At 45.1% G+C, this 10750-nt stretch overlaps 1 long non-coding RNA gene across 2 annotated transcripts in view; it reads right to left on the reverse strand.

Moving 5' to 3' along the window:
• The window catches only part of LOC144327224 (uncharacterized), a 36625-nt gene extending 26177 nt beyond the window's left edge, over nucleotides 1-10448 (reverse strand). For both annotated transcript variants that reach the window (XR_013392157.1, XR_013392156.1), the window contains exons 1-2: nucleotides 8946-10448; nucleotides 6522-6704 (exon numbers count right to left, since the gene is read on the reverse strand). This is a non-coding gene — a long non-coding RNA (uncharacterized LOC144327224). The remainder of the gene's footprint in view (nucleotides 1-6521; nucleotides 6705-8945) is intronic.
• Nucleotides 10449-10750: the final 302 nt, after the last annotated feature.

Below are 10750 nucleotides of genomic sequence, written 5' to 3' on the forward strand. Positions count from 1 at the left end.
GGGGACCGGAAGTCAAAGCAGGCAGAGCAGACTAGTTTCTAGTCTCGCTCACTCACCTATCCCTCTTCAGCCTCCATCCAGGCAAGAAAGAAGCACAGACCCCCTGAAGTGTCCCGATTTAATCGGGACATCTCGAATTGACAGAAGCTGCGCCGGCTTCTGATTCCAATCTGGGATGTCCCAATTTTCCCGGAGGCCGCTGCAGGCTGCGCTGCGCCTGGAGAGGCAGGGTCCCATATCAGGAGGCCAAATACAGCAAAAGTAAGAGAGGGGAGGGAAGGAGGGGGTGAGCGGGCAGGAGAAGAAGCAGGGAGGGGGTCGAGCAATGGAAATGGAGTTGGTGCCCCAAACCTTTGTCACAAAATGCTGGAGGGTATGGAAGCATGATTGGAGTACAAATGCATATTCCAGGCAGGCAAAAACACTCAAGGAGGGTGCAGAGCAGGACTGATGATGAAGGATGTAACTCAGGAGGGGACTTGTCCTGGGTAAAGCCCTGAAGGCCAGAAAGAGAAGCCCAGGCTTGACATTCCCCACCAGTGCCTGACAACCCTTTCAGGTTTCTCTCTCACTAGCTAACCTGCAGGTAGCCTCTTGAGATAGTTCAGGCCAGGAAGTCATTTTCATGGAGCAGGATTATGCAGGTGGTGTGAGCTGAAAGGGACCATTATTATTGTCCGGTCCTTTGTGTAGCTCCCTATTCTTGGTCCGTCCATTCCCGCCCTCCCCCCCCTCCCATGACACCCTACATATTTGAGATGTCATCACTCAGCCAGATGTTGAAGCCCCAGCCATCTAAATCCAATTGGCTATTTGGAACTAAATCTGGGTTCTAAGGGTCGCAACTCACGATGCGGAGGTTACCAGAATTAGGGATTATTCGTTCTGAATTGTGCGTTTTTCTATTAATAGGTGTGCCTTGTTAATGTCGCAGGTGTTGGTGGGAAGTGTCCTTTGAAGCATTACCTAATCACCCTCTTTGCAAATCCCTGTAATCCGGCCCTCATAAAATGTACATGGATTATTGATTGAGAGGCCCTTGGGGATCGCTAAAACAAGGTTCAGCTCAAATGCCTGTGTGGAGCAGGAGGTGCGCTGCAGATTCGCTCCCTGGAATGTCTGCCAGGTGTTTGCTGTTTCGACTCCAAAGGAAAGGATAGCGGGAGGGAGGGGGGTGAGGGGGGTCGTTTCCATCCAGGAGGACCAGACTGCCACAGAGGAGGGAGGCAAAAGACTTCAGGAACATGAGCATGAGCTCAAGGCACCGAATGGGGAAAGGTTATAGGGCTGGCTTCTTTCTCTCCATGGGATCGTTTCACGCGCAGCCATAAAATGAAAGAACAGGAAGATAGATAGATATATATCCCTCTCCCAATTACACCACATGACATGCATTTATGTCTCTGGCACATTTATGAGGAGCGAGGCTTCGCTGTGACAGCAACTGCATAGGCATGTTGGGATCAATGGAGGGGCGGCAGAGGTAGGAAGCAGCTGAATTCACTGGATCCCATAAAACTCTACGAGATACATGCACGATAGGCAAAGGAAAGGAGGCTTAAGTTTAGCAGGACGCTCATGACTGCAGCTGCAAGATATTACGCTAATAATAGGAGGAGACTAAGAAGGCTCCCCAAGTCATAAATGTCTATAATTTGTATAGTCAAGACAGTGCGATGAGTGCCCTCCAGGGTAGAGCACATGGCGGAGAAAATAGCTCCCAAGTGAGTGAATGTGAAACAGTAGATATCCTCTAAATTAGTTGCTTCTATTTTTATTTTTGCAATGGGAACATTTTTGTACAGAAAAATATGATACAGTGGAACCTCGGTTGTCAAACATAATCCATTCTGGAAGACTGTTCGACTTCCAAAACGTTCGACAACTAAGGCGGTCGGCAAAATCCATTGAAAAAAAATGGAGAAACACACCTCAGAAGCCATTCAACTTCAGAGGCGCGTTTGAAAACGGAAGCATTCATTTCTGAGTTGTCAGCATTCGAAAGCTGAAACGTTCGACTTCCTAAGCGTTCGACAACTGAGGTTCCACTGTACATGGCATCATAGCAGCCAACTCCTAGGGGCCACTGCCATTCAAATGATGTGCATGCACTACTTCATGTGATTGATTAAGTGTGGCGGGGCTAACCTCCCCCCCCCATATTTTATTCAAGTTGGCACCCCTGCATAGCATTCTCTTTTGTAGCAGCCGCATTGCTCTTAGTATTCCTTGTATAGTATTCTGTATATGGTTTTTCAAAGGCCAACAAGCAAAATACTAGTCGTGTATATTCAGAAGTTAGAGGACGCGGGTGGCGCTGTGGGTAAAAGCCTCAGCGCCTAGGGCTTGCCGATCGAAAGGTCGGCGGTTCGAATCCCCGTGGCGGGGTGCGCTCCCGCTGCTCGGTCCCAGCGCCTGCCAACCTAGCAGTTCGAAAGCACCCCCGGGTGCAAGTAGATAAATAGGGACCGCTTACTAGCGGGAAGGTAAACGGCGTTCCGTGTGCTGCGCTGGCTCGCCAGATGCAGCTTGTCACGCTGGCCACGTGACCCAGAAGTGTCTTCGGACAGCGCTGGCCCCCGGCCTATAGAGTGAGATGGGCGCACAACCCTAGAGTCTGTCAAGACTGGCCCGTACGGGCAGGGGTACCTTTACCTTTTATATTCAGAAGTAAGTCCAATTGAATTCAGTGGGAATTGAATACCTCATGTTCATCATCTTACTATAGCACTCAAATTTTAAGAGCTTTCTGAGTTGTTCTAAGGGAAAACAGAGGCATGACAGGGTTAAGGGTTTCCCCCCCAGGTCAGAGACAGAGCTGCCAGATGGAGAGTTATGAGCTTCAAAACCACTGAGGTGGCCACCGAGGTGTGTAAGCATAGCAGAAGGGACATTCCTCTGTGTCCACTGAGCAGCCATCAAGTGGCAGAGGGGGCTACACACTTTGCCCAGAGGGAGATGTGCAGCTGCGACTGAAGAAGGCTTGGAGAAAGATAGTCTGCAATGGCTGGGGAAGAAATGCGACTTTCTGAACTGAAGCCTGTAAATGCCAGCAGATTCGCATGGTAAGCTGATGGGGCGGGAAGTCAGGAATGCAACAGGGGCCAAATTTGGAGTGAGGGAATCTTGGGGGCAGGGGGTGAAACTCACTACCAGCACCGGAGCTGGCTTGGATAACCCACATTTCCCACAAGGCCCCAGAATGATTTTACCTAATGATGTACTGACAGTCTTGAAAAAAATGGGGCCACTGCTTTTCTTCCAGTAGCCCCTGCCAGAGCAATAATGCATCACCACATTAAGGCTTTTAAGGGAAGGGGTGGCACCAGTGTGCCTGCTATGAAAAGCTCCTGCAATTTGGCGTGCAGGTGAGCATCATCCACCTCTCTTGTGCTGCCCCGCTGACTTCTACTGACAAATCCAATTTCTTCACGATACCTTTGTCATTACACATCCAATCATTTTTTCCTGGCTGCCAACATCTGCTTTGTGTTGCCCCGAATAAGCATCATAATCACCGTCATTATTTATAGTAATGTGCTAAACCGTAAGAATAACCCATAAAGTATTGAAAGGGTTACCAAACACCTTCTGTAGTTCGAACAAATCCTTAGCTTAATATAGGCAGATGTTTAATAATGTACCTGCATCATGATTATTAGAAAGAATTTGTCCAAAGGGCCTCCAGAAAGATGCATTTGCGAGTCAGGCAATAAAGTTGAAGATTTGAACTATAAAGGATCATTTTCAAGTGTATCATTGACTCTGCATGCAGATTTGTGTCCTTAATCCTTGTGTTTCATAATACTTCAGTTGGCCCAATAAAATGGTGTCACATTAATATCCAGAACACCTCATTATCCTATTTTTTTTTCTCATGAGAACCCCATAAAACCAAGCAAGCAGTTTCCCCATGACCAAACACCACAATTGAAGCACTGTAAATATATAGGGGCACTTGGCTTGAAGGGAAATATAAAGGATATGAAAGTGTTTGATCTGCTCACACTTTTCGTTATTGTAATTCTCTAGAGAAGCCAAACAAGTTGCCATAAAGTGTGCAAAAGTTGTTAAGGCTGAGCTGAAAATTCTCAGAGGAAGAAATTTGGCTTAGTGTTTGTGTGTTTGCGTGTAAATTCTGTCCCCAGATCATCATGGGGGGGGGGGAATGACTGCTATCTCCCCCTCCCAAAGCCCCCTGACAGCAACTCTAAGTGATCATAGAATCATAGGAATCTCAGCACAAACATCCATGACAGATGGCCATCCAACCTGTTTTTAAAAACCTCCAAGGAAGGAGAGTCCATCCCCTCTTGTGGGAGGCTGTTCCACTGCTGAACAACTCTTACTGTCAGAAAGTTTTTCCGAATGTTTAGTTAGAATCTCCTTTCTTGCAACTTGACAGAGCCATCTTTTCCATAGGTCTTAGTCGGGCATCGTGCCAGGGTGCTGGCCCCTCAGGGACACCCCAGCAAGTGGGGGAGCTGCGCAGTTTTGCCGGCGGCCTCCCCTTTCCCTGCACACCTGCCAGCTGCGCCCCGTCAACCATAAGGCTGGCGGGTGTGCAGCTTCCCTCCCAAGCATCCTCGGGAGGAGAGTGATCCCCACAGAGGCTTAGGATGGAAGCTGTGCCCCACTAACCATATGGCTGGCGGGCACACAGCTTCTCTCCTAAGCCTCTGCGGGGATTGCTCTCCTCCTGAGGAAGCTTGGGAGGGAAGCTGCACTCTTCTCCCAAGGAGGCTTGGGAGGGGCGCAACTTCACTCCCAAGCCTCTGCAGGGATTGCTCTCCTGCAGCAGCATGGGGGAGAGTTGCGCCCCCCTGGATAGCCTGCAGTGCGCAGCTACGGCCACCCCAACACTATCCATGGTAATTTGGGGGCACTGGGCATTTGCACCCTGGTGTCACATCTGCTAAAGACGGCCCTGCAACTTGAAACCATTGGTTCGAATCCTACTCTCCAGAGCAGGAGAAAACAAACATGCTCCCACCTCCATGTGACAGCCGTTATGATAATTGAAGATGGCTATTATATCTCCTCTGTCTCCTTTTTTCCAGGCTAAACATACCTAGCTCCTTCAAATGCTCCTCATAAGGCTTAGTTTCCAGACCCTGGACCATCTTGGTTGCCCTCCTCTGCACACATTCCAGCTGGTCAACATCCTTCTTAAATTGTGGTGCCCAGAATTGGACACACTATTACAGGTGTGATCTGACTAAGGCAGAACAGAGTGGTACTATTACTTCCCTTGATCTGGACACTATACTTCTGTTGATGCAGCCTAGAATAGCATTATTATTTTTTTGCTGCTGCATCATACTGTTGACTCTTGTTAAACTTGTGGTTCAACCAAGACCCCTAGATCCTTTTCACATGTACTGCTACATGTGTTCCACATGCTATATTTGTGCACCTGGTTCTTCCTGCCTAAGTGCAGAACCTTACATTTGTCCCTATTGAAATTCATTTTGTTAGCTTGCAGTCAGTTCTCCAATCTGTTAAGGCCATTTTGAATTCTGATTCTGTCTTCTGCAGCATTAGCTACCCCTCCCAGTTTGGTGTCATCTGCAAATTTGATAAGCATCCCCTCAATTCCTTCATCCAAGTCATTTATAAAGATGTTGAACAACAACAGACCCAGGACAGAACCTCTAGACACCCCACTTGTCACTTTTTTCCAGGATGACAAGGAACCATTAATGAGTACTCTTTGGGTATGGTCAACCAGCTACAAATCCATCTAACAGTTACTTCATTCAACTGAGACTAAGATGGTGCAGTCTAAGATGCCAACCACTTCTTCTTAGTTAAGGGGGTTCACGGAAGCCACCACCCACTCCAAACATCTAGAGCTAGCATTGCCAAATGCATAAATATTCTGGTGCTGCAGTTGCCCATTCTAAAGTTTATTTTGTCCTTTCCCCAGCATTCATGGGATCTTTCTTGGATACAGCTGGATGTTATTAGAGTAGGATGGAGAATACCCAGGTTCAAAATCCCCATTCAGACTGTATTGCTGGTTGTTTTATTTTTATAATGGATTTTAGGTTAAGGCTTTAATTCTGTTTTTAACATTGAGAGCAGCCCTGGGATCTCCAGGAAAGGCTGGATGCCAGGGTGGGAAGAAGGATTAGGAGGAGAACAACAACAACAACAATAACAACATCAGTGGGTAACTTTTGGCCAGTCGCCATCGCTCACCATTACCTAATTTACGTGGTTGTAGTTAGGATAGACTGGGATCAGATACACTTCCCAGAGAAAACTCTTCTTTTATCTTTTCACTAGGAGGAAAGGAATGATTTTTTATTTCTTTTGCCAAATCTATACTCTTCTGTTCCATTTACAGCGATTTTACTTGTTTTATAATTGCGATGGTTTCATCTGCTTTTAAAATGGTATTTTCCCTTGCTGTAACCCGCTATGGGATCTTATGGTGAAAGGTGGGGTGAGCAATCTTAAAAATAAATAAATAAGTACTATAAACAAATAGGCGGTGAGCAGCCACAGTTCCTCACCTCGTTTCCTGATGCCATCTCAGAAGGCTTCACTTGATGCTTCCAACATCCTAATTAAGGGCATATCGGTGTCCCTTTGGGAGTAAGTCAGTTAACACACACCATACGGCATGTCACTCGCAAACCATTCGCCCCGAGAATGAGAAGAGGCTGGTGAATTCCCTAGGAAAGACTCAAATGTACCTGTTAATGGGCAAAGCGTTAAGATGAGTGGGGACCCCTCAGTTAATGATCTTAAGCTTCCAGGAAATGTCAGAACCAAAGACCTGTTTATTTATCTAATGCCCTTTCCGGTATCACATTAAGACTCCCTTCCCATTTGAAAGCACTCATAAGCAACAGAAAGTAGTCGCAACTAAATGACTTAGCTCTCAGCTGCAATGTTATAAGCATTTGGGAGGGGGCTAAGAGGGAACGGAGGAAAGCGGAAAGGAAATGTAGTAAAATTAAAAGGTGCCACCAGCTTTCTGTGAATGCTGTGTTCATTGATCTCTAGATTTGGGTTGAATGAAAATGGCCTCCAAAAGTTCTCCACATTATTTGAAGCATTCAAGGTGGGGCAGGTGGAATTTTGTCAGATATTCTGGTGATATGAAACAGGGAGAGAATCTCAGACATTTCCCCCTGGAAAATTCTCCTCTGAGAAATTCAGGCTCATGTATTGTTGGATTAAGCTTTATTTTCAGTTCATATTGGTGGATGAAAGAAGCCAGGGCTGATATAGGGGAACCGGAAAGAGTGAAGGGGCACCTCTGTTGCTTCCTTGAACAATATTAACATGAGATTAAACGATATTAAGACTGGTCCCACAGCTGGTGAACATGGGCAGACCATTTCACTGAATGTTCTCCAGGAGAAATCCTCCCTACAGTTCAGGAGAATATTGAAAAAATTACCCCAGAGGAATTGCTTCTTGTCGGATATGCCTGAAAGGAGGGTGGAGAGATGTATGTTGTGTGTGTAAGATCCTTTGATTTTTATCCTGACTGCAATGTAAAAAGGTGAAAGTCTACTCACTTTTGCAGCTGCCCCTGCCCACTTCCAATATGTGGCCCCCAGAAAGTTGTCTGCAAGGGCTCGAAAAGATTTCCCACCCTTTCTATAGAAGAAGGGTGGATTCTAAACATTTAAAATAAAATAAAACAAATAATAAAACCAGTTTGAACTGATATGTGTAGGATTAGCAAACATAACATAAGACAGGGACCCTGTACAGTGGTACCTCGGGTTAAGAACTTAATTTGTTCTGGAGGTCCGTTCTTAACCTGAAACTGTTCTTAACCTGAGGTGCCACTTTAGCTAATAAGGCCTCCTGCTGCCGCTGAGCCACCGCCTGAAGCAAAGTTCTCATCCTGAAGCAAAGTTCTTAACCTGAGGTACTAGTTCTGGGTTAGCAGAGTCTGTAACCTGAAGCATCTGTAACCTGAAGCGTCTGTAACATGAGGTACCACTGTACTTTTAATAGTTGTGTTGGTGCGGGGGGGACGGACCCCAACATTAGGCAAAAAATCGCTCCAATGCACCACTTTAAAAACATCCAGGCTTCTTATCCTCCATCACATCTGATGAACTCATTGAAATGGACACCGAACATTAAAATGCCCTCAGTCAAACAATGCATCTCAGTTGAAACACAGACACACAGTTTGGTGAGAGTTCCAGCTTATTTACTTACAATTAATTATTATTATTATTATTTAGGTTTACACTCACAGAATAATGGGTTTCAGATATGAAGGAGGGAGGGGGTAAACAGGTTTTGTTTAATTGAGTGGGGACTGGTTTGTATGTGTGTGCGTGAGCTGTGTGTGTGTGTGTGTGTGTGTGTGTGTGTGTGTGTGTGTGTGTGTATTTCATCTTTACTGTGGATGTGGCAAGGATTTGGTTTCCTCACTTGTTTCTTTAGCCTTAACCAATTTAAACACACTAATCTTTATTGTCCTGAGAGTGCAGCACACAGTAAAAACCGAGGCTCTGATCCAACACCAACAAGAATCGCAAGACAAAGCCTTCGATTAGCAACAGTGAAACAGAATTATGCCTCTTTAAATTGCTTAAAAATAATAATACAAGAAGCAATTCTTCCAGGGTAACATTTCAACTATTTATATGCTGCCAAAATCAAGTAACTGATATTCCATAGGTACCCAGTGTAAATTGTAGGTAAAATGTAAACTGTTATGTCAACATCAGTAATATTTCTCTTTTTCTGTTCAAGAGGTACAATGCACTACTGTTCAGGATGTGCTTGTGTGCTTCTCATGGGCATGTGGTTGGCCACTGTGAGAACAGGATACTGGCCCTTGAATATCTGAGAAAATTCTGTTTGCAGGTTGAAACTCTTGTGCCCAGAGTTATGTACACTTAGGCTGAGGTATGCACACTTTCCTGTGAGTAAATCCCATTGAACAAGGTGGAGCTTACCTGTGAGTTGATATCCACAGGCTTGCCTTGTTGAACTGTCATCGAGGAACAAGCTTGAACTGCAGAGGTTATTAATAGTGTTTTAATCCGATTGTTGTCAGTGCACACGGCATTTTTACAGAATTCCCTTGGCAAAAAAATAAATAAGTGTTTAGGTCCATCACCCAAAGCAGCATATAATCCCTGCCCTTGAAACATGTCAAACACCTCAGAATTATTAATTTTCCCTATTTCAGGGAAAAACTTGTTACTGAACCTCACACTGAAACATAAGCTGGCACAGAACCCAATAAAAGAATAAAGAGGTGATCAAAAGTTTATTGACCTGCTAATAGTAAAACTACAGTAATTAACTGCAGATGGCAGAGGATCTATAAAGTTAGCCAACATGCTTTGGGACATTAAGGCTGCAACCCTATACCCATTCTTACCTGGGAGTAAGTCCCCTTGAGGTCCATGAGGCTTACATCTGAGTAGACATTATAAGCTTGCACTGTAAGGGATGTATGCGTTTAATTACAGTTTTACTGTTTCTGTTAATATGCTGTTTTCATTTTATTATATAATATACCACTGAGGTATTGTTTTATTATAATTCACCTATGGTTTTACAGCAGATACCATTTGCCCACTTCTGCAGTCCTGGAGTTGAAACAACCCCCTGCCCCAGTTCTCCCAAGCAAAAGCAGAAGACAAATATTCTCCAAACAGAGTGAATATTTGGTCTTCAGCATTGATCTCTGCTGTCTGAAATGGAAATGTACGAATGTAAGAACACAAGAAGAGGCCAAAGGGTGATCTATCACAGTATCATATTGTTGGGGGGGGGGGGCAACCAGATGCCTAGGCAACGCCCACAAGCAGGACCTGAGCCCAAGAGCCCTCTCCCCTCCCGTGGTCTCCAGCTACTGGTATTTCAGAAGCATTGCTGCCCCTCACCATGGAGAACAGAGTATAGATATCACAGCTAGTAGCCACTGATAGTCTTACCCTCCATGAATTTGTCCAATCCTCTTTCAAAACCATCAAAGATGGTGGCCACCACTGCTTCTTGTGGGAACAGAATTCTGCAGTGCTGTGCTTTGTCAGTCCTGAATTTTACACCCCAAATCTATCTATTTATTTACTTCATCTTTCAACAGAAATCTCTCGGTTTACAATTCCTAGCAAAAAAGCAATCAATATAAGAAATGCAATAGGAAAGCCACATTCAAAACTAAACAACACCACTGCTAAGAGTCACAATCAGTCACCACCATCGTCACCACAGGATTCTGGTTATTGGGTTTTGCAATGACCTAGCACACATATGGCCAATATAGTACCCTCCAGATGTAGCTGGACTTCAACTCCCACTGGCTTCAGCCAGTATGGCCGTTGGTCAGGGATGATGGGAGTTGTAGTCCAACCAAGTTCAGGAGGGCTCCACAGTGCCTACATTTAACTAGCAGCTTGTTCCCCTTTCTGATCTTCCTTTCACACCCACTTGATCTCGTACTCTTCCTTCTTGTATCTCCTTTGCCTGGGAAATTAGGAAACAATGAAATGAGAGCTTGCCTTGGTTAGCTTCAGTTAAAAACCAATATAAATGATTTGGTGAAAAATGATACTTTGGAGTTGTGGAATCCACCCATGTGGACATTCTTGGTAGGTGTGTGTGTGGTGAAATACCCTTCCTGAACAAATATGTTTGAATGTGGGGTGGAAACAGAATGTGTTCTACAGTGTTCTGCAATGTGCTCTACGTGGGGCTACCTTTGAAGGTGACCCAGAAATTACAACTAATCCAGAATGCGGCATCTAGA

Source organism: Podarcis muralis, chromosome 3 (assembly GCF_964188315.1).
Source record: "Podarcis muralis chromosome 3, rPodMur119.hap1.1, whole genome shotgun sequence".
NCBI lineage: Eukaryota > Metazoa > Chordata > Lepidosauria > Squamata > Lacertidae > Podarcis > Podarcis muralis.